The sequence below is a fragment of the Lynx rufus genome, unplaced genomic scaffold, assembly GCF_022079265.1.
Source record: "Lynx rufus isolate CCGP_SWC_20201006 ecotype Redwood Valley unplaced genomic scaffold, mLynRuf1.p SCAF_2, whole genome shotgun sequence".
In the NCBI taxonomy this organism is placed as follows: Eukaryota; Metazoa; Chordata; class Mammalia; order Carnivora; family Felidae; genus Lynx; species Lynx rufus.
The window spans coordinates 138653241-138678013 of record NW_025814834.1 but is presented as its reverse complement, the minus strand read 5'-3'; the positions used below and the strand labels follow the sequence as shown (position 1 = coordinate 138678013).

Below are 24773 nucleotides of genomic sequence, written 5' to 3'. Positions count from 1 at the left end.
AGGGGAATTGAGTTGAGATGTTTACAAGGTAAACATCCAGATGGCCAAAAGTTACATGAAAAGATGCTCAGTATCACAGGGAAATACAAATCAAAACCACAGTGTAATATCACCTTACAGGTGGTAGAATGTCCATTATGAAAAGATAAGGGGTAACAGGTGTTGATGAGGATGTGGATAAAAGGGGACCTTGTTCACTGTTGGGGTAGAAATGTATATTGGTACAGACACTATGGAAAACAGTATGGGCATTTCTCAAAAACTTAAAAATAGATCTACCATATGATCCAACAATTCCACTTCTGGTTATGTATCCAAAGAAGACCAAATTTCTAACTTGAAAAGGTATTTCCACCCCAATGTTCATTGAAGCACGTTGATAATAGCCAAGATACAAAAAGAACTTAAGCATCATCAATGGATGAATGGATAAAGGCTGGTATTTTATTTATTTTTATTTTTTATTTTTTATTTTTTTAACGTTTATTCATTTTTGAGAGACAGAGAGAGACAGAGCATGAGTGGGGAAGGGGCAGAGAGAGGGAGACACAGAATCTGAAGCAGGCTCTAGGCTCTGAGCTGTCAGCATACAGCCCGACGCGGGGCTTGGATGCACAAACTGCGAGATCATGACCTGAGCCGAAGTCAGATGCTCAACCGACTGAGCCACCCAGGCGCCCCTGTTTTTATTTTGTTTTATTTTATTTTTTTTGAGTGCAAGAAAGAGAGAGGGTGGAAGGGAACGAGGGGCAGAGAGCGAAAGAGAGAGAGAATCCCAGGAGGGGCAGAGAGAGAGAGAGGGAGAGAGAAACAGACAGAGAGAGAAGTGAGGCTTACCTGAAGCAGGGCTCATGCTTACCCCAGGTGGGTTCAAGCTCACCAGATGTGGAACTTGAACTCATGAATTGTGAGATCATGACCTGAGCTGAAGTCAGATGCTTAACAACTGAACCACCCAGGTGCCCAAGAATGGTATTTTATATACATATAATAGAATATTATTCAGCTATTAAAAAAATGAAGTATTGCCATTTGCGACAACATGAATGATGTTTTTGGTATTATACTAAGTGAAATATGTCTTACAAATACTGTATAATCTCACTTATATGTGGAATCTTAAAAAAAACAAGCTTATAGATTCAGAGAACAGATTGATGGTTGCTGGAAGTAGGAGTTAAGGGTAAGTGAAATGAGTAAAGGGAGTTAGAAAGTACGAACTTCTTGGGGCACCTGGGTGCCTTAGTCAGGTAAGTGTCTGACTCTTAATTTCTGCTCAGGTCATGATCTCAGCTTCTGAGATCAAGCTCCGTGTTGGGCTCAGTGCTGACAGCATGGAGCCTCTTGGGATTCTTTCTCTCTTCTCTCTGCCCCTTCCCTGCTCATGCATGCTCTCTCTTTCTCTCAAAATAAATGAATAAACATTAAAAAAAAAAAGAAAGTACAAACATCTTGTTATAAAATAAGTTATCAGTAAGTAGTGTATACCATGGCCACTATAGTTATTATACTGTATTGCATATTTGGAAGTTGCTAAATCTTAAAAGTTCTCATCACAAGAATAAAAAATTCTATAAGAATGTATGATGATGGATGTTAACTCCATTTATTATGGTTATCATTTCACAATACAAACTTCAATCAATATGTTGTACAACTGAACAAATATAAAGTTGTGCATCACTTATATCTCAGAAACAAAAGCAAAAACAAGTAATGTATGATTCAGCAATTCACCACTGCCTCTAACCCTAAAAGTGAAATCAGGGACTCAAACAAATGTTCATAGCAGAATTTTCACAAAGCCAAAAGATGAAAACAGACCAAACATTTGTCCGTGAATAAATGGATAAACAAATATGGTATGTACATGTAATAGAATATAATTCAGCCTTTAAAAAGGAAGGAAAATTTGACATGCTAAAATATGGATGAAACTTGCAGACACTGCATGTTAAGAGAATTATGCCAAACATAAAAAGGACAAATATTTTATGACTACTTTTATATGAAGTAATTGGAATAATAAAATTCATAGAGACAGAGAATAAATTGGTGGGTGCCATGGTAACTAGAGGGAAAATGGGGAACTATTAATGAGTACAAGAGTTTCAGTTTGGGAAGATGAAAAAGTTCTGGAGATGGTTGGTGGTGATGGTGTAGCCCAACAATGTGAATGTGCTTAATGTCACTGAATTGTACACCTAAAAATGGTCAAAATGGTAAATTTTGTTATGTATATTTTTCCACAATGAAAAATATGGTGTTACTAACATTAAAATAGCTCTAATTTACAACCATAATTATAAACAAGGTAGTATTTATTATTTGATATTATTATTCACCATTGCTTGAATGCAATTGAATATGAGCATCAAATTTATGAAAAAATATTACAAAATGTGTATATTATCTATACATGCTAGAGTTCCTTAGAAGGAACTATGAATAGAACAGACAATAAGATTTCTTGTTACATTTACAATTTGCATGTATTTGTTTCTTCACACATATAACCAAATTCAAAGACATAACCTGAAGATCAATTAAGCAAAAGAAAGTTAAATTTATTCTAACTTACTACTTATTGATTAATCAGACATACGTAAGATGATAGTGCTACGGCTCAAAATACTTATTTTTTCTATATCTGAAAATAGTACATCCCCCGTTCATGCTCTGTCTCTCTCTGTCTCAAAAATAAATAAACGTTAAAAAAAATTAAAAAAAAAAGAAAATAGAGCTTCAATCAAAGAGAATATAACCCACTATTCCTTTGTAAGTATATTGCAGAGTTTAATATTGCAAAGGCCAGGAACTATTTTCCTTATGTCTGCATTGGGCACTCCTGTTTCGAATTAGACATCCTTAGTATTAAGCATTAATTTTTATTAAGTGGGATGTTATTTGGGGTGCTTTTGTTAGTAGTTCACTACCCTCTGCATTTGATTAGGTAATTTATTTGCCATCAGTTGCATCTGTAACACTTCCCAGTCAGCTTCATCAATGAGTTACATTAGGAACTTGTTTAAGCCTCTTTTCAAATCATTAATAAAGTTGTTAAATAAAATCAAGCTAAAAGAAATAACTCGTTGGCAGCCTATGAGGTGCTAAACCTGAACTGAAAATAGAACTGTTTATGATTTCTCTACACACAGACTTTCATCCAGTATTCAATCCATTTGATGATACTTTTATGTAGGACAATTGGAATTAATTTTGTTAGTTGCATTTCATGATGTTTTAAACTCCCATTGCATTTAATACAATATTTTTTTAGAGGGTAGGGCTCTGGAAAGTAGCAGTGCAGTTGGAACAGAAAATGACCCATTTTAGAAAGACTATTATGTTTCAGTATTAACTAAATCTATTATGGATAGGAGAAATGAAGTAGAGACATCTTACACAGACACTTGAGTTCCTCAGGCCAAATGTCACTATGAACAATTTGATGTAAAAATAAGGACATTGTAGAGGTAGGAATAGGGAGAGAAGTAAAACTGGAAGAAGAGTATCATTATTTTAGGTAGGTATTTTAGATGGGAAGTTATTGATTCTAGATGAGTGCTGACCGTTAGAGCCTTTTGTGATGGAAATATTCCACAATTTGCACTCTCCAATAGAGTAGGCACTAGTATTTGCGGCTTTTGAGCACTAACAGGGTTAGTGCAACTGAAAAAGTAAACTTTTTAATTTTATTTAACTTTAATTTAAATTTAGATAGCCACCTATGGCTACTGGCTACCATATTGGACAGCACACTTCTAGAGCATTAAGGGAGCTGTACTGGAAACCAAAGAAATAGGAACTTTATACTCAGGGAGAGTTCTAATTTATATCTTACAATAAGGGGAGCTAGGTAAAGAGTTCTTTAGTTTTCTTCTTGCATGGTCACCAAATGAAATAAAAACAAGCTTTACTCACTTTGTCCACAGCATAATTAACTGCAACTTCCTTTGTCTCAAACCCATCAGAAACTGAAACATGGTAAATGGAACATAAGAGAATTAGGATTTCTCCTCAAGTAGTATTTTATTTTTATTTTTTAATAGTTTATTTATTTATTTTTGAGAGAGAGAGAGAGACTGAGCAGGGGAAGGGCAGAGAAAGAAGGAGACAGAGAATCTCAAGGAGGCTCCATGCTGTCAGCACAGAGCCCGATGCTGAGCTCGAACTCGCGAACTGTGAAATCATGACCTGAGCCTAAATCAACAGTTGGACACTCAACCAACTGAGCCACCCAGGAACCCTTCAAGTAGTATTTTAAAATATACTTGGGGTCCCTGGGTGGTTCAGTTGGTTGAGCATCAGACATCAGCTCAGGTCATGATCTCACGGCTCATGAGTTTAAGCCCCGCATTGGACTCTGTGCTGACAGCTCAGGGCCTGGAGCCTACTTAGGATTGTGTGTCTCCCTCTCTCTCTGCCTTGCCCCCACTTGCTCTCTGCCCCCCCCCAGTATAAATAAACATTAAAGAAACAAAAAATTTAAAAAACGTTTAAAATATACTCAACTTGGGAGTTCATTGTAATGTTTTTCACGCACCTACTAACACTTTAATATATTTGAAAAAAAATTTGTTCACTAATTCCATTCATCTAGATAGCATTCATTCATGAGTATTTATTGAAAAATTGTTATATAGTAGACATTAAATTGGTTGTGATTATCACTTTTAAGAAGTGTTCAGTTTTTATCACTAATGAGTATCTGCTACTTAGTTTCTAATAAATTAGATTTTTGTTTCTTTTCTCTGACGAAGTTTCTTTCCTGTTGAACATGTTCCTAATGCTGTTCTGATACCATCTACAGCTTTTTTTTTTTTTCCAACGTTTATTTATTTTTGGGACAGAGAGAGACAGAGCATGAACGGGGGAGGGGCAGAGAGAGAGGGAGACACAGAATCGGAAACAGGCTCCAGGCTCTGAGCCATCAGCCCAGAGCCCGACACGGGGCTCGAACTCCCGACCGCGAGATCGTGACCTGGCTGAAGTCGGACGCTTAACCGACTGCGCCACCCAGGCGCCCCCTAAATTTTTTTTTTTCAACATTTATTTATTTTTGGGACAGAGAGAGACAGAGCATGAACGGGGGAGGGGCAGAGAGAGAGAGGGAGACACAGAATCGGAAACAGGCTCCAGGCTCTGAGCCATCAGCCCAGAGCCCGCCATCTACAGCTTCTTAAAAATAGCAAGTGCTTTATGTTTTTTATTTATTAATGGATTACAATAGGTGTAGTATGCATGAATTATGAAAGACTTTTCATCAACTAAAAGTTTTATGAAAAAACTTATGAAAAATGGTTGCAATTGTTGTATTGGAGAGAATCAGTCTCTTTCCATAAGAGATATTCTCAGACTCAATATTCTTAGTATTTTTATTTCTAGCTAGAAAAATAGAACTTACAACACATTGATTGACAGTGAACAGTAATGCTATGTAAGGTTTATGACTTTATGATTTTATAAACCTGTTCATTCAGGTTTTTTGTATGTTCATAAGTTGTCTTTTCTTTTGGATAAATAATTAGGAGTAGAATTGCTGAGTCATTTGGTAAGTGTATATTTAAATATATAAGAAATACAAAGCTGTTTTTCCAGAATGGCTATATTATTTTCATTCCCATGAGCAATGTATGAGATTTTCAGTTGTTCTACATCCATGGCAGTACTTAGGGTTGTCAGCTTTTTATTTTAGCTAATAAATATATTCTGGTACCTCATTTTGGATTTAATTTGCATTTTCATGTGGCTAATGATGTTGAGCATCTTTCCTGTTGTTATATGCCATCAGAATCTCTTTAATTAACTGTTAAAATTTATTATTATAATTTTTTTTATAAATAGGGTTGTTTTCTCATTATTAGGTTATGGGAGTTCTTCATGGACAAGTTATTTTTCAAATATGTGTTTTGCAAATATTTCCTTTTAGTCTGTGGTTTGCCTTTATGTTTGTTTGTTTATTTTTGGAGAGAGAGAGGGAGAGAGCGTGTACAAGTTGGAGAGAGGCAGAGAGAGACGAAGAGAGAGAATCTTAAGTAGTCTCCACAACACAGGGGTCAATCTCATGACACTGAGATCAAGACATGAGCTGAAACTGAGTCTAGAGTTGGATGCTTAACCAACAGAGCCCGCCAGGTACCCCACTTTTTGTTGTCTTAAAGATATCTTTTGAAAAGAAGAAATTTTCATTTTAAAGATGTCCAGTTTATCAAATTTTTATGGATTTTTATTTTTCTATCTTATCTAAAATGTTTTTGTCTAATCCAAAATCACAGAGATTTTCTCCTGTGTCACCTTTGAAAAGTTTTGGGTTTTACAACAGGGTCTATGATCCATTTTAAATTAATTTGTAAATATATTATGAAGACCTAGGTTCTTTATTTTTTAAATGTATGCCCAGTTGTTTCAATTAAAAAGACTATTCTCTATCTGTTGAATTACCTTGGCAACTTTGTTCAAAAATCAATGGCATATATGTAAGAGTTTATTTCTGTACTCTCCATTCTGTTCCATTGTTCCGTGTGCCAGTACTTTACAGTTGTATAGTAAATCTAGAAGTTCAGAAATAGAGTATAAAACTTATAATACATTTCCTGCAGTGCAGTTTTGCTGGAAAAAAATTATCTCCAGTTTTATGTGACTGGGAAAAACTATCTATTTTTCTTTAATTTTTGTAAAATATTTTTCCTGGATGCAGAATGATGGGTTGACTTTTTTTTTTTCTTTCAGTACTTTAAAGATGTCACTCCAATTACTTCTAACTTGAATAATAGAGATATAGATCCTCCTTGTGTTTCTCTGGGATCTTGTACCTGTGGGTTGATGTCTTTAAACATTTTAAGGAAATATGTGGCCATATGTCTTTTCCTTTGGACTCCAATTTCACTTAGACTGTTAGAATATTCAGTATTTCCCCACAGTTCTTGAATTCTACACCCCTACCCAGTCCCAACCCTTTGTTTTTTCTCTGAGTTTTCTGACCAAGAAAATTGTATAACTCTCCATTTATTTAAGTCTTTCATATTCTTCATTAATATTTTGTAGTTTCCAGTATGCATATCTTACACTTCATTTATCAGATTTATTTTTAGATTATCTCATTAAGTCCCTGGGTATTTAATACTTTTGATGCTGTTATATATGTGCTCTCATTCTCTTCCGTCTCCTAATTCTCTACATCTCTCTGTATCTCTCAACTATTTCCTGTCTTTAAGTTTGATCATTTTTATTGACCTATCTTTAAGTTTATGGATTCATTCCTTGTCTTTGCTAGATCTAGTGATGAACCCATCCAAGGAATACATCATATCTGATATTATGTTCTTTATGTATAGCATTTTCATTTGATCTTTAACATATTTTCCATTTCTGTGCTGGAATTCTTCCATTAGTCATTTGTGGTGTTCTCCTTTTCATTATATACTTCAATTTATAATCATCGTTATTATAAAGTCTCTTTTCCACAGTTTTGACATCTGAGTCTTGTTCTCCTAATTGCTTCATCTCTTGACAATAATTTTGCTTTCTGTGTCTCACAATTTTTATTGAATTCCAGACATCCTGGGTATAACAGAAGATACAGAGGGAAATGGTAGTTATTGTAGGCAATAACAATGGGTACATCTTTTTGGCCTTTCATTTGGGGGGTGGGTTGAATCAGTCTAGTCAGGAATTGGATGAGATATGAGTTGTTTGTTCTATCATTACATTCAGTTCAACACAGGCTCCAAATCAATTGCTACTTACCGCCTTGTACATAGAGAGAGTGCCGTAATGGTGGTGGTATTTCTGTGTTTGTGTTCCATGTGCAGCCTTCAGATATTTATCAGATATAAATATATATGCTCTTGCTCTTCCCCTACCAGCAGATGGTTGTTGCTTGTTAGTAAATGCCCCAGTCCACCCTCAGGCTTAGATAGGCACTTTGTATTGGGGCATTGGGAGTGGCATTCTCTTAACATTCCTGACCCTTAAACCCACCTTTTAGCAGCCAGACTCTGCCTTGCGCCTGTGATTGGTCTTGGGCAGAAGTTTCACATTCTCCTTTAGAACTAGAAGATTTCTGCTTGTGTCATTATAGGAACTTAGGACCAATCTTTGAATTTACTCCAGGATGAGAGTATTTTTATCCTGACCCCTGGTTGTTCCAGAATGAGATGTTAGCCTGAACTTGGCTTTTGACAACTTGTTAAAGTTTAGGTGCTTCTTTTGTATGTGTTTGTATGGTGGTTGCCTCCTCCTCCTGTTCTCTGCGGTAGGTACGGCATTTCTTTTGCCTTGTCTCCCTTTGAAGAGGATTGTCTTTCTTTGGAATTCAGGTTTCTTATATGTGGATAAATGGGACTTCTTACAGTGGGATTCTAAGTTAATGCATAGATTATAAAACCTCAACTCTTTGATGGACTCAAAAAGAGTTATGATATTGTAGTTTTCTGGCTGTTTTCCTGTTGTTAGTGTGAGAGTGATATTGTTTGCAATTTCCATATTCTAAATACAAGTAAATTCTGTATGATTCGAAATAGCTGAGTTTTTAGTTGAAACTGTTCAAGGCACATGAGAATCAAAAGGGATCTGGTGGCAAAGGTAATAAAAATTAAAATAATAACAATAACAATAATAATAATAATTCATGTAAACTTATCTTTTAAAAATTCTTTATCCTTCATTGATAAGTAGAAATTTACTTAGCAAATCTCTTCACATTTCCACTCTATATAGGGATTCTTAGTCTTGATGATAAATATAATTTTTCTTTTTAAGGAAATGATGACTCAGTGAAATAAAATTCTTTACATTCCACTTCCCCTACAGTGGTACCCATGTATGTGTACCTGGCATTATGGAGGGTATGTCTGCCTCACTGCCACCCTCTGGTGTTTTCTATAATTGACTGCGGTAAACTTTTCTTATGCTGGCATGTGCTGTTCACCATCCTGCCATGACCTTCAGCCGTCAGATTCTGACTCCTCCTCCCTACTTTGGTCTCTGCATGTCTGCCAGTCCCATCTAAGCATTATCATGTTCCCCTGCTTACCATGTACGGGGCTGAGGCTCAGGCACATTAGCCAAGGCTTCTTATTCAGCCATTGGCTGGTCTATTGTTCTGGCATCACAGGAGGGCTGGGCTTTTTACAATAATTGCTCTGTCCTTCTGGCTATTCCATAGGAGGAAAAGCACATGTTCTTTATCTTCTAGATCATAAAACTAAACTGAGAGTCCTATTTCCCTGTCTCTGCCTCATCTCTACCAAGGATAAGAAGGCCACAGTTTGAGATCATCAGAGGACTTCTCCTATGTTTCATGTAATTGTTCTCTATCTATTTCTTATGTGCCCTCACATGCTGTTGATTCTGTGCTTCCTTTTGAACAAAAAACTAGCTTTTAGCTCTTTCCTTTACCTCTGGTGGTAGCCATCAGCTGAAAGGGTGAGCTGGTAGCAGTACCACCAACTCTCCACTCTCCACAGGGCCACTGGCCCATCCCACCCTGATAAAGCACACAGATGGGGGTACAAAGCCAAGAAAAGTTTTGTCATTTAATGGATTCTTGTGCGATGTGGTGGCCACAAACGCCCAGTTCCTAAGGGTGCTACCTATGGCAAGCCTGTCCATCATGGTGCTAACCAGCTAAAGTTTACCTGAAGCCTTCAGTATGTTGCAGAGAAGTGAGCTGGATGCCACTGTGGGCTCTGAGAGCTCGGGATTGGTGAAGATTACACATACATATTCTTTGAGTTTACGCTCATTGATTCATTCCACAAAGCTATCAGAAGAAATCCTGACACCCAGTGGATCAGCAAAGCAGTCCACAAGCACAGGAAAGTACTAGGGCTAACGTCTGCGGGCCACAAGAGCCATGGCCTTGGAAAGGGTCACAAGTTCCACCACACTATTGGTGATTCTCACCATGCAGCATGGAGAAGACATCATATTTTCCAGCTTCACCATTAGCAGCAATATAAGTAATGCTTGTAAAATTCTTACCTAATAAATTATTTAGGACAGTCATGTCTGCTTAAAAGTGTTCTTTAATTTGTCTGTTAAAATGAGTTGTCTGCAGATCGTTCCATGAATTCACTGTCAAATCATGAAATTTAAAGTGCAATAATGTTTGAAGACTGTAAGTGATGGTGTATCTTGTGTCTAATAAGATAAATCCTTTTGTCCTTGCTTTATCATATTAGGGAGTTTATATGCCAGTGTTTAAAATGCTGTTTGGTATAATGGTGTAAAATAAAGTCTATAAAAGTGGAATGCAGAAACTAGCCATGTAGATTTGTTGGTGTATGTAATGCAACCTACAGCTTCATTGGGACGATGTAATGCTCTGCTGGTTTACTCTCAAATGGCTATTTCTAGAGGTTTGGTAAGAACAAGCTTTTAAATTTGGATTTTGCTTGGAAATGTGAAGAATATCCTAATCTTTTATCAGGATCGTATGCAGAATAATGTTAACTAAGCCCATATTTTTAGGTTGAATCTGATGTTCCATTTATGTAACCACTGCTTCTGAGAGAATAGTTTGAAAGAATGCCACCATTTGTCGGAGAATTAAATAAACCTGTTCAAGAGGTTTCCCTTACAAAGGAAACTAAATTCTGCTTAACCTAAGCAAAATTGCTTTGGTCTCCACAGGACCATTGAAGTTCACATAAAAGATGGAGACTCCTAGTTCTATCCCATGACTTCATGGGATCTGTAAAATACTGAATTCCATGCAAAGCAGTCAGTAATGGTATTTACACTGGTCTATATTAAAACTGATGGAAATTGAACATTAGGTAAATGAGAAAAATTTACCTTAAGATTGGTAAGCTAGTAACGATGCTAGGATTGAGAAACCATCAGATAACCTTTTAAGTGTGAGGATAAAAAAATTAAAGTTAGCTTTGATTAGAATTTTAAAAAAGAAGAAGATTTTCATTTTCATGTATTCTTGTGTGTGTGTGTGCGCGCGTGTGTGTGTGCATGCGTGTGATTTTTGGAATTCAAAATTAAGAGAGGGGGATAGTAATGGATATATGACAGTACACAGAATGCATTTGGAGGGAGACAAGTATCCCAAATATTTAGTATCAATCCTGCTAATAATTTCTAAGTATCAGATACTATTCCTTGTATCTTATAAAGATGTTTTCAGTTTTACAAAAAAACTCATTAAGCAATTTGTACTATTTTAGAAACAGAATTAAGCAGTTTACCTAAGGGAGAAGTACACCAACATTTCTATTGACAGACGACAACACTGAGAATTGGAGTATGAGATTAATTTGAATAAGAATCTGTTGCGTGTTAGTGACAGAACCAGGATGAGAGCCTGTAATTCCAGATGCTCTCTCTGCTGTATATTGATCAGACAGTTTAGTTCAGGTAGATCTACTTTAATTTGAATAAAGTTGTTAGTCACTTGGAGATAGGCATATGATTCAAGGTGATTTTCACGAATTAGCTATGTGATCCCCAAAAGATAGAAATAAATGCTCTGTACTAAATAATGTGATAAAAGTAAGTTATACATATGGGAACTAAATTGCTAGGCATTATTGCTTTGACTGCGTGCTTAAAATGAGTCAGCAAGAGTACTCCTATTCAAACAACTCACTTGGTTTGGGGATATATTAACAGTAAAATAACAAGAAGCATTTAGAAAGTAATCCTCTCCGAATGTGCAACACCTACTTAAATGCAACTTCTATTTTTTATGGCTTATACTATATGGAGAATGATAATAGGATGAGGTTGGTTCAGTGAAGAGCAGAAAAATGGAAGGTTACTGCAGGTAGATGACACTGATCAATTTTGACTGCAGAAGTGATGCTGGGGAAAACAATCAGCGCTTTTGAATCTGAGTATCATTTTATTTTATTTTTTTTTAATTTTTTAAAATGTTTTTTATTTTTGACTTGAAGAGAGAGATACACACACAGAGTGCAAGTGGAGGAAGGGCAGAGACAGAGGGAGACACAGAATCTGAAGCAGGCTCCAGGCTCCGAGCCATCGGCACAGAGCCTAATGCGGGGTTCGAACTCACAAACTGTGAGATCATGACCTGAGCCGAAGTTAGACACTCAACCGACTGAGCCACGAGGTGCCCCAAATCTGAATATCATTTTAAAGTGAAGAGAGTAGATTTTAACAAGTTTTATTTTTAATATTTGAATATATGAAAGAATGTATATAAAAACAGATGTAGGTTATGATGCAGATGTGAAAATATGTGAACACTACTTAAAAATTAGAATGGTACATTGTTTGTTATGTGATATTAGGAGATTTGGTTAGTGTTTTCTTTGATTCATCCATGTTGTTACATGTAGCTGTAGTTTGTGATTTTTTTTTTGATTGTATGATATTCTAAGGCAGGAATATAGCAGTTTTTCTGTGCCTTCTGTGGATGAACATTTATTTGACTTGTTTCCAGCTTCACAAATATGAAAATTTTTGTACCTGTATCCAAATGCACATGTATAAAAGTTCCTAGCAGTGGAATTTCTGGATTGTAAGTTATGTGAATATTGAGATAGTGACATAGCACTAAATTGTTTTATGGTGATTGCATTAACTTGGAATTTCACTGTGAGAAGTTCCTTTATTTACATCCTTTCTTTAACAAGGCTTTTGCGAATCTATTTATTTTTTTACTTCTCAAATTTATTAATATTCTCATTTAATGCTTCTGCATCCTGCCAAAAATTTTGTCTTCAATATTTAAGTTTTTAACCCATTGTGAATTGATTTTCTGTATTTGATACAAAGCAGCAATTCTATTTCAGCCCTTTCTTATGATTATCCTATATTCCAGGCTTATTTATTTCCCTGTAATGTGCCATATCAGCTTTCTTATATATTAAGTTTGCTTATGTGTGTGGATCTGTTCCTGGACTCTATAAACTGTAGCAGTAGTGAAATTTTCTACTACTGCATTATCAATACTAGATAATTTTAATTACTATGGCTGTATAATAAGTTTATACATGAAGAGGAAAGTTGTCTTCACCCTATTTGTTACTAGGACTCTCCTCATTATCCTGTTACTTTTTCCCTTCTATATAAATTTTAGTATCAGTTGGTCCAGTTCCTTGAAAAAAATCTACTTGGGTTTTGATTACAGTTTATTTGAAATAATTATTTGGGAAACCCTGAAATTTTGAAATACAGAATTATCCTTTTCATGTATCTCGTATCTATTAGGCATTCTATAATGATTTTTCATAAATGTTATATTTTTTCTGGATAGCTTATATAAAATTTTTGTTATTCATTTATACTTCTTCCTATATATTTGTAAGTATTATTAAAAAATCATTATCTTAAAATGTATGCTTGGTGTATATAAACACATTTTTATCTATTGATCATATATCCACACAACTTACTAAACTCTCAAATTATTAATTGACAAATGCTCCATTTGTGCTTGAAAAAATATGTATTCTGCCATTATTAGACAGAGTTCTAGAGATACCAATTAGGCCAAGTGGGTTGATAGTCTTATTCAAATCTTATATATCCTTACAGATTTTTGGGCTTCTTTTTTCTATCAGATGTTGAGAGAAGGATATTGAAATCTTTGACTTTGATTGGATTTATCTACTTCTCCTTGGGTAGTTGCATCAGTTTGTACTTCAGGTACAACTGATGAAGCTTTGTTATTAGTTGCAGAAACTCATAGAATTGCTATGCCGTCTTGAAGAATTGACCCCTTCCTGGTTATGAAATGATCCTTTTTTATCCCTAATTATATATTTTGCTTTGAAACCTATTTTTTTTTTTGGTATTAGTGTAGTCACTCTACCTTTCTTTGGATTAGGGTTGTCAAAGTACATCTTTCCCATCATTTTACTTTTAATCTGTTTCTTTACTCTTACAGTGGTTTTTGTTGTTGTTGCTGTTTGTTTGTTTTTTGTAGGCATCATTAAGTTGAGTCTTTCCTTTAATCCAATCTGGCAAATTTTTATTTTAACTGGGTGTTTTGACCATTTATATTTAATGTTTTTTATAAATAAGGTTGGGTTTAAATATGACATCTTAATTGTTTTTTTCTGTTTGTCACATTTGTCCTTTGTTCTTCTTTTCTTCTTGTTTGATTTCTCTTGAATTGAGTACTTTTTAAAAATGTTTTTATGACTGTTTGATCTCTTATATTTGCTTATTTGCTAGAAATATTTTTTAGTTCTTTTAATGGTATATGGTATACATCTTTGAGTACATAACCTATCTTTACACATATCATATAAAACTACATGCTAAGTAGGCACTTTGTGATTATTTATCTACTTTCAGTTTTTGTTCTGTTGATGTTATCAATTTTTCTTTTACAGATATTCTAAACCCTACAATTTATTGTTATTGTTTTTGTTTCAATATTCAATTATATTTTAAAGAGATTTTTAAATTTAAAAATTAAAAATTTATGCACTTATTTCCATTTTGAGTGCTCTTCAGCTCTTGTGAAGATTCATATTTACATCTGGTATTATCTTTTCTTCTGCTTGCAGGATTCTTTTTGACATTTTTATATTAGAGGTTTGCTGGTGATTAGTTATTTTGGCTTTGTATATCTGATAGTGTTTTATTTTGCTTTAGTATTTGGAAGGTATTTTTGCTAATTTAACTTGTTTTTTCTTTCATTACTTTGAAGATGTCTGTCCACAGTCTTCTGGTTTGCATTGTTTCCAAAAAGAAATCTGCTGTTTTTCCTGCTAGGATTGTACCTTTCACAGACATTAGTACTTGTCGAAGTAGAGGAGGCGTATAAAGAGCAAGACATCATGTATGAAAATCAAAGACTTAAAAGACCAAGAAAACACCACACATATGTTAAAAACTTGACATATTATAATATCAAATACAGATTGAAATGATAAAGCTTGAGATTAAGAGTTATAGAAATCCATGTTTGAACATTCTGACAGAAAAAAAAAAAAAGTACTGTCAGGAAATGGAAACTATATAGACTAAAATAACAGACTTGAAAAAGACCCAAATAGAAATTCCAGAAATAAAAATACAATGACCAAAATGAAGAAATCAATGGATCAGCTCAGCAGTAGCATAGTACAGCCAGAGGACAGCATTACTCAACTGCACAATCATTAGGAAGAAATTGCAAAGAAGGTACGTACAATGACAAAAAAGATGGAAAATAGTAAAAAGTATAAAGGATAGTTTTCCCCCCAGAAAAGTGAAGTTTTAAAACATCAAGAATAAAAAAGAATAAGGAAAAAACCAAATCACATGTTAAGGAAATCATCACAGGGTGCATATAGGATTTTTTTTTCCAGTTAATTATCTAGGAGGAAGCAACCCTCACAGATCTCAGTCTTTCCTCCCACTGTCTCGTTTCTTAGGTGCAAGGATTAAAAGTTGATGACAGCTCTCTCCATGTTGTATGGGGTAACAATAAAGGAAAGGTTAAATTAGCCTATGCATGATGACAACCAAGAGATTCAGATTAAATTGAACAACGACAGATATGAAAACCAGTGAAATGGGTAGAGGTTGAACAAAGCTGAGTAGAGATGCTATTGAAGTAAGAATGTGTAAAAAACCTACAATGTATCTATAAACATTGTTGGACTCTTTGGGAGTGTTCACAGCTTACCTCTTTGCCTAGGGTGCCATGCATGGGTAAGTTAGGCAGTTTACTGATCAGAGAAGATATCTTTCAGGGAAATCATGAGCAAAACTGAGTAAGATGCTAGATAATACCAAAGTTGTAAGACAAGCATTTATAAATAATGTGTTGTGCCCACACAAAAACACTCCCATTACTGCATCAGTCTGTAATAAGAAAGTCTTGCTCTGGAAGCTTTAAAACAGTGATTAAATGGGAGCCAGGTATTTGTTTGCAGTAACACCTGACATGTTTCTTAAATTTGGGGATTTTATAAAGAGACTAGAGATGTTTAATTGAGAATGGATGAAGCCCTACTACAGAGAACTGTACATACTATTGTATGACAGTTTATAACAAATTTAAATCAATGGTTTGCTTTTAACTTTCACTTCTGATAAAATGATATAACCTTTAGGTAGATGTAGCTAAAGGAATTATTTCTATTAGGGTTTATCTTCTATATTTATCTTCTTTGTTCATGGCTGTACCTAAATTCTTCAATGCATACCTCATAGAGGTATGGTTGTTTCATTTTCTCTGATGGTTGTTTCATTTCAATGGAGCTATTATTAATAATATTTCTTTACTCAAACCTAGAGATTTCTTGATCTTTTATGATTGTGCAGAAGTTCTGTTTTCCAATTGTAATTATCATCTGAACATTCTCCATGCCCTTTATGTTGGCCTATAGTTGTGAAGCCCAAGAATGAAAAAAATAAATGAGATAGTCCAAGTAATTAGTCTATTATTGTCTGACCCATATTAACTAGAACATTTAACCATTTGATTATCAGAAGAATGGATGCTGAGTGTTTCCTACATCAAAACTCCTTAAATGCAGGAATCAGCTCCATCTCATTCTTTTGTGTTTCTGGAACTAAGCACAGTATGGCATATATCAGAGCTATTCAATCAGTGTTGAATAAATGAGTAAATAAATGAAGTAGGGCCTTATCAACTTTAAAATGTATAATTAATATGCATACATATGCTGTTTAGCTATATATACCAGAGATGAAGCTTTAGTCAGTATTTCCAAAAGCTGTGTTTTTATGAATGTGCCCTAGATGAATGCTGAGATATTAAAATTCATACTATATATGTACATGATGGGTCAAAGGCATTTTAGAGAGTCATATCAGCTCATTTTTATATGTCTCACCATCTCTTATACTGTGAAGGCTATAATTTTCTAAAATCTCATATCTATTTTCATAGCCACACAGATATGATGTGGATGGTGTCAACCTCATTAGCTGCTGCTTTTTGAACCTAAGTAATTCTTTTCTTGGATTTAGTTCAAAAAGAATTTCAACAAAATAGAAAAATACTGATTTGAATTTACTTTTTGATTTAAGTTAAAACTACTCCAAATCAGACTTCTGTTTCGGGTTTGATTCAACTCCCAGCTCAAGAATAAGTATTAATTTTAGTTAGTAATTTTGAGTTGAATCTCAGATAGAAACCAATTTCAAAGTATTTGTGTGAGGATTTTTTTAATAACTGTGCTTTTTCCCTTTTTCTTTCTTTTCCAATAGGCATAAGTAAAAATTCTTTATAGTCTCCAACATGCCTGAGTATTTCCATGAATTTTCGAATTTTTTTCTGCTTAGAATATGTATTGATTCCTTTGGAATACAATTCTCAGCTTTTGTGTGAGCAATAAAGGAGATTCAACATTATATTTGATAAAGGATATTTGGGGGCTGATAGCAAGACCATATATTGAAGATATGTTCTGGCACCGTGATCTGGAGCGAATTGAATATACAGTCTTTGTAGATATTCCTTTTTACAAAGCACTATCTCTGAAATTTCTAAAAAAAATATTTTATAGAAATGGAATAAAATGACAATCTGCATTGCTGAATAACTTCTATAGTTCTCTAATACATTTTTTCCTGAGAAATTTTATAGAACATTTTGTTACTTATTCTGTGGCTGTGTTATTTTATTTTAATTTAGTTCTGTCATGTGAGTGATAAGCAGTCAAGACTGAAAATTTCCTGCTTTGCATTTCTCTGAATGTTAATAATTATACTAATTAGCAATTCACAACAAACAGGTCTCAGTCACATTGAATCATTTCTGCCACATTCGCCACAATTTTAGCATCATGAGTAAATTTCAGGCTACTGTTGTTGTCTTGGAAATGTTCTTCCATGAAAAAAACTCCTCCCTGAATCCATTCAGGTCTAAAAGAAAGTGCAGATCACTGAGGATGTAAACAAAACCAAAAAATTACCTTCTTTTTAAGGAATACATTTCTATACTCAATTCATATCCTTTAATTATGTATCAAATGAGTTAAACCTCTCATCTTCAGTTGTAATGTAGATTATTCATTAATCTAAGTCAGTATGAAATAACTTTGCCGAAAAATTCAACAGCACATATTATTTTGGGGAGACAATTCCCATATGGCTGGAAAAGTGGAAGTGCCAAGTGATTTAGTCTTTATTATGGATGGCTGAAATTCTAAATAGCTGAGATGGATGCTGTTCTCTTGTTTGCATAGCTGGGTAATTCCTGCTGGTCCTATGCGGCATAGCAACTATCACCCCTTCTTGAAAAAACTGTCAGCTACCCACCCTGGACTTTGCTAACTGTCCTGCTTTTCTCCCCATTTCCAACTCACATAATAGGTTACAGTTACAGCTTTCTCAGCACTTATCTCACCGCTTTTGTTAATCTTGATTTTCCTTCTCTTAGGTACTGTTAGCTCTTTGTGATCTACCTGTGTATTCCAAGCACCCAGCAGAACTCCATGTACATAAAGATTTCAATGGATGCTGATGAATAAATGAATTGGAATAATAATTGTTGAGAGACAGAGTGCGAGCAGGGGAGGGGCAGAGAGAGCGAGCGAGATACAGAATCCAAAGCAGACTCCATGCTCTGAGCTGTCAGCACAGGGCCTGAAGTGGGGCTCGAAACACAGATCGCGAGATCATGACCTGAGCTGAAGTCAGACGCTCAACCAACTGAGCCACTCAGGTGCCCCCAAAATTGTGGGTTTTGTTACCAGAAATGATATGTGAATTTAGAATGAGTCAATATTTCCACTTCTTCCCTTTCCCCTTCAGTTTAATGCCCACCCTCACCCCCAACATGCATACTGTATAGTCTTTTTTTTTCTTTTTCTTTCTTTTTCTTAATGAGCAGAGTAGAACTAATTGCATTGCACATATTTGAGTAGGGCTTCAATGTTGATTAAAAGTAACAGTGCAACGCCTCCCATCCTGACCTCTCAGCCAAGAAACACTGTTTACTTTATCCAGCAATTCATTGGCAGATGGTTGTTCTGTACCCACCATGGATCAAGCCCTCACTGTGCTTAGTGCTTGAGCTAGAGCAGAGAACAAGGCAGTGTGTTACAGTCTAATGGAAGAGGCAAGTATTTGACAAATAATTCTTTAATTACTCTTGTGATTAATGTTATAAAACAGAATACAATGCAGAGAACATAAAATGTGGAGCTGGTCTTATAAAGGAGGTCAGGGTCTTTGCACTATTTCCTATACCTGGAAAGCTCTTCCCACTGTCATTTGTCCAGCTTAATTTTCAGGACTCAACCAAACCATCACTTTTCAGAAGACTTCCTAAAGTTCCTCCCCCAATTCTTTCCAGGCTCATGTAAAATAGATCTTTCTTTAAAAAAATTTCTCTCTCATAGAGTTTCCCTCTTGTGTACCTTAAAACCAGTTGTAATTTGTGTTACATGTGATCATATGTAATTATCCATTGCTTTTCTTTCTCACTGGATTACAAGCTCCATGAAAGTGCAGACCTCATTTCTTATGCTCACATACATTTAACAGAGTTCTTGAACTTAGCATGTGTTCAGTACACCTATTGCTTGAATGAACAAATGAATGAATTTATGAATGAATGAACTGCTATTGAAACTAGGTTCTGGACAAAAATGTGTTGGAACTAGCCAGGTACAGAATGTGGCAGGGGCATCTGTCTTCCAGATAGATAGAACAGTAATGGAACAGTATGTATGGAAGTCCTTGAAATGCCAGAAAGAGGGCTGGTGATTTTTGAAGCGATTCCTAAAGATTGGAAGGCAAGGGGTAAAGAGGAGAGGGGTACAAGATGAGATAAGAGGAGTCAGAACATGCCCCATCTTTCAGAGTCTTTTAAGTCATGGCATGGTGTTCGTATTATATATATTATATATGTAATGTGTAATTATATGTATATACGTATGTATGGTAATTATTATACCATATTGTAGTCCCACAGAAAAGGAAAAATTCATATTTCTATATCCCAAAGTAGCCAAGATGAGTACTACTTTTTAAAAATTTATTTCTCTATTTTTGAAAGAGGGAGAGTTAGAGAGGGTGAGAGAGAGAGAGAGAGAGAGAGAGAGAGAGAGAGAGAATCCCAAGCAGGCTCCATGCTGTCAGCTCAGAACCTGACATGGGGCTCCAACCCAGCAACCGTAAGAACATGGCCTGAGTTGAGACCAAGAGTCAGATGCTCAACCGACTGAGCTGGTGCTCCAAGATGAGTGCCCCAAGATGAGTACTTACTTCTTAATTCAGCTATTTGGAATAGTGTTTTAAAAAGCAGATTGCTACTAGATATTATAGAATAGGCAAAATGATTTAGTGAAGAGAAACATGGTACACAGTGCATTCAAATTCTGTTATACCTTCTGTGGACTTGAAGAGCCTGTTGGGAAATAGCTGTGTAATGAGAGGCTGGCTGCTCCCACCCTTCCTCAAGTTTGCTAGAGAACTATGGCTTACTGGTTTTTTGCGTGTGTGTTTTCCTCTATGCTTATTAAAAATCAGGAATGCTGTGAACAAATAGTGATGATAAACTGGAAATAGATTTTGTACCTAAGGCTTCACCTAACTAGTTAGCCTCTTTTTCCAAAGGCTTGAATATATAGTCACATGCGTGGTCTATACAATTACTTTCAAATACAAATGAGATTTGAGATTACATTTTATTTTGTCTAAACCCTGACTTTCAAACTCAGAAAATTATACTTTGGAGTCTGAGTGACTCCGTGAATCAATGTTTACAAACACAAACACATTGGAAGTTTGGCCTTAGGCAGGAAATATGCTGCATTTACACCAGCAGCTACAACTGTGAATGCAGAAGTAAACAAAAAAAGGTGATATAAAGAAAAAGATTGGCATTTTAGGTCTTCCTATTTGTACAAGTCAGCTTCTGAGTGAGTTCTCATAGGTCATTTTGTTAAGCTGTGAACTTTGTGTTTTCTCCTTTTTAAGTCAGTAAGAAAACAGGAAGCTTTCTGTTTGGTGACCTCTTGCAAAGAAACAAACCCCTGGACATCTTGAACCATCTCTCGTTTCATTAGATACAGTCAGACAAAGGTGTGTGTGCTCTCAGTGACCTCACTATCAAGACTTGTGCCTCCTGGAGCAGTGCTGAAGTACATTTCTTTCTAGTATGGGGTCTTGCGGATGACATGCTCTCACACACTCATTGAATATGTCAAAGAACCCAGATCTTTTTAGGGCATTATCTTCTTGGTTGTAAATAGATATTACCCCTGTGGGAGAGTATTGGTTGTTCTCAGTCCCTGGAAGACCCCCAATTTGTGGTATAATAGTAGCTGATACCAGCTAGCATTCATAAATACTTTTTACTCTACTAATAATTTATTTTTCATGAAAACCTAGAAAGTATAGTGGAGGAAACTGAGGCACAGACGGATTGTCCACAGTCACACAGCTATGAATCATGGAGGAGCTGGAATCTGGACACAGGAAGTGTGACTCAAGGTTCTCCATCTTAGAGTCTCTGCTGTTTTGCTACTTGAAGGGGTGTGATACAGCTTTTTAGATGACATGCTGAGGAACATTTTTTCTTTTAATACTCATGTTTATTTTTATTGTATTAGGACATGCAATTTGTACATCAAAGTCATGATTTCATGGATCTTTATTGCTCAGAATAGAGTTAGGTTTTAAAAGCAAATTAGTTTATATTGATCTAAATACAAATAATTTTATAGTACACACAGATTTAAACAAATCTGGGACAAAACAAATGACTACAATCTGTGTAATATGACCCAAATCTCCTGAAGTACAGAGACCTGGAGAGAATCTGTTTGATTAGGAACAGTATGTACTGGAAAAATCCATGCTTTTCTACACTTCAGAGGGCTGTGTTATTTGACACATGCTTGTCACTAGGCTTCGTGCTCTGTTATTCCTCAACATAATGGCAACTATAGAGGCAGGTGCATGTTTTCTGGGATGATACAGCTTTCTAATTTTTCACAAAAAAACCATTTGTTATTAGGTTTTTAATGTTTCCAGTAACTTACTGCAATTTGATGAACACCTTACATATTGAATTGTAGGTTGTGATGACCAGATACTACTTTGGGGTAGGGCTTGCAGCTTATAAACCTTTGTACCCCACACCTTACAGAATTAGAACTGAATATGTGACTTCTTTTTCAAATCTGGCAGTACATAGAATTATTTCTTCTTAACCCAGTTACCATCCCACCACATGAGATATTAAATTCCCTTAAATCCGTATTCCTCTTTCTTCATTGTTTTCTTCCACACTTTTATCAAAGTGTTCTAATTATGGCAAATCTTACCCTAATTATAGAGCTGATGCCAACTAGTAATATAATAATTTCTTTATCCTTCTGTAGTTGTTACAGAGTGAGTAAATTAAAGGACAAAAGAATTATAAAAATTTAGATTGTTGTGCTTGCTAAAAAGCAGAGTGATCTTTTATGGCTAAAAGAACCAAGTCTGATTTTGAGTCTGCAATATGTCTTGTCTGAAAAAGCCTCTGACTCTACCACCTGCATTCAATGACCAACTCATCTTCCTATAAAAAAAACTTCCAAAGCTTTGCTTCAAATTTTCTTCTCCATGAAGCTTAAACATTGGCTAAGACTAGATTCAGATTGGGCTATAAGAAAGATCTTTGGAGAAGTTCCTAGAAGCTCCTTCCAAAGATTCTCCCCAAATCATGGTCAAGGAGTCAGAAATTTCTTTGTTAGAGGTTTATTTCTCTGCTTTAAACAATTGTGTTTTTCCAAAGTACTCTTCCAAAAAAAAAAAAGGAACCAAAAAATGATGAAGGTAACTATACAACTATTCAGATAACACTATACTTGACTATGAAGACCTTGATATTTGTGTTGGCTAATGAATGTAAGTCCTTAAGGAAACTGTAAATTCTTTTAAAAAATATTTTTCATTAGTAAATTCATTTTAAATAGCTAAAACTACTACTAAATGAACAGAAGGATGTAATTCATAATTTTGTTGTCCTTGGTAATTTTCCATATTTGATGTAAATCTTTCTAAACTTACATATCATTTATATGTATATTATTTGATAATTTTTTTCACCTAACAATGTAGTTTGAACATCTTCCCATGATACTTAATCTTCTTCTACAGTATATTATGTTATATTATTTGTGTCTTGAATATATCATTGCACAAATCATCCTCTTTTTTAATTATTTATTTTTTTAAGTCTTTATATTTATTTATTTATTTATTTATTTATTTATTTATTTAACGAGAGAGAAAGAAAGCACGAGTTGGGGAGGGGCAGAGAGAGGGGGAGAGAGAATCCTAAACAGACTCCACCCAATCAGTATAGAGCCCAAAGTGGAGCTCAAACACACAAATAGTGAGATCATGAGCTGAGCCGAAGTCAGGTGCTCAACTCACTGAACCACCCAGGCACCCCAGTTCCTCTTTTTGAAATTTAAGTTGTGTCCCCATTTTTGCTCTTCTAAACAACATTGCGTGAAATCCTTATAATTAACTCTGAATATTATGACACTTTCTTTAGAATAAATTAGAATTGATTATGTACCACTCCTCCATCCTCCAAAACATTGGTAGGTGTGAAGTACAGTAATTTTGGAGTGGGAGTTCCAGGTGGCACTTCAGAATAAATGGAGGAAGGGTCATTGGCAGAGATACATGAAATGATGTGATGATAAACTGCATGTTTGACAGTTTTATCAAAGAATTTCTCATCTTTTATAGATGGTGTACAGAGTTAAAATTTACTAGCTCTGCTAGACAATGCTTTCTTTTTAGTGTTCATTTGACTATTCCACAGTCGTTAGTCCACTCCCTCCCAAAGGACTGTAAGCAACTTATGGCCCGGGGCTGTTACCAAATAAAGATTTAATACTTCCAAAAAGGAAATAACATCAGATCTTTAAGTCAGAATGCTGTCTTTACTAGTACTCTCAATGAGCAACTTTTTAAAGAACTGAGGTTGCTGTATTTCAGGAAATAGAATGATTTTTGTCTGCTATTGATCCTGAATTTGGCACAGTGCTAGTTTTTAATAATCATTCGTATCTTAAAAGGAAGGCTGATGTTCTGTGATAGAAAAACTCACGTAAAAACAAGTTACATGACTTACATTTTTAACAAGGGATTTTGCTTCGACAAGTATTTTTGTGAAGAGTTATCATTAGGATATATAATATTTCTACAAAATGATATAAATCACTAAGAGATCCAAGTAGTGAATGCAAATAGCTTTTTCTTGTGCAATAACAATAACTCAATAGAAATATCTAACCATGGTGCTGTTCGATGCTTTGAAATCAAATTAATATAATACTCTGTGCACAGTGGGTTTTTATATACTGTTGAAGAGTTCATCACAACTATACTGATGGGTCAGTCTCAATTTAAAGGGTATGAAATTCCTGGGGGAATTGGAAATCTTAAAGGAACCTAAGACATTGGCTCAAAACCTGCAAATGTATGTTCTTTAATGCAACTTGTTGGCATTGTCTATCTTTATTTTTGAGAGAAAGGAAATGCTGGCAAGCAATGTGTTTGCAACATAGTCCCAAGGTACAGGTTCAGTTCAATAATTCAAATCTATGAACGAAAAGCAGAGCTTTTTCTTGGTACATTAATTATACTTTCACTAGACTTTAAAATGGAGGAGTTATGTAGACTTCTCTCCTTAATTCAACAATTTTCTAAGAGGTCACTGAGAGCTTTGTCTTTCCTACAGTATTTTTGAGGGAAAATGTGTTTTAATAAGTAAAATTATTTCTCAAGAGCTTGAGGACTTGACACTGATAGACCAGAGCTGAAGATGCTCAGCACTGCCGGAACCTTTTGCATTAGTTCAT

General features: G+C 35.1%; 1 pseudogene; it reads left to right on the top strand.

Annotated features, from left to right (window-relative positions):
- Positions 1–7776: 7776 nt before the first annotated feature.
- On the top strand, positions 7777–9954 carry LOC124514298 (60S ribosomal protein L15-like; annotated as a pseudogene).
- The last annotated feature ends 14819 nt before the right edge of the window (positions 9955–24773 follow it).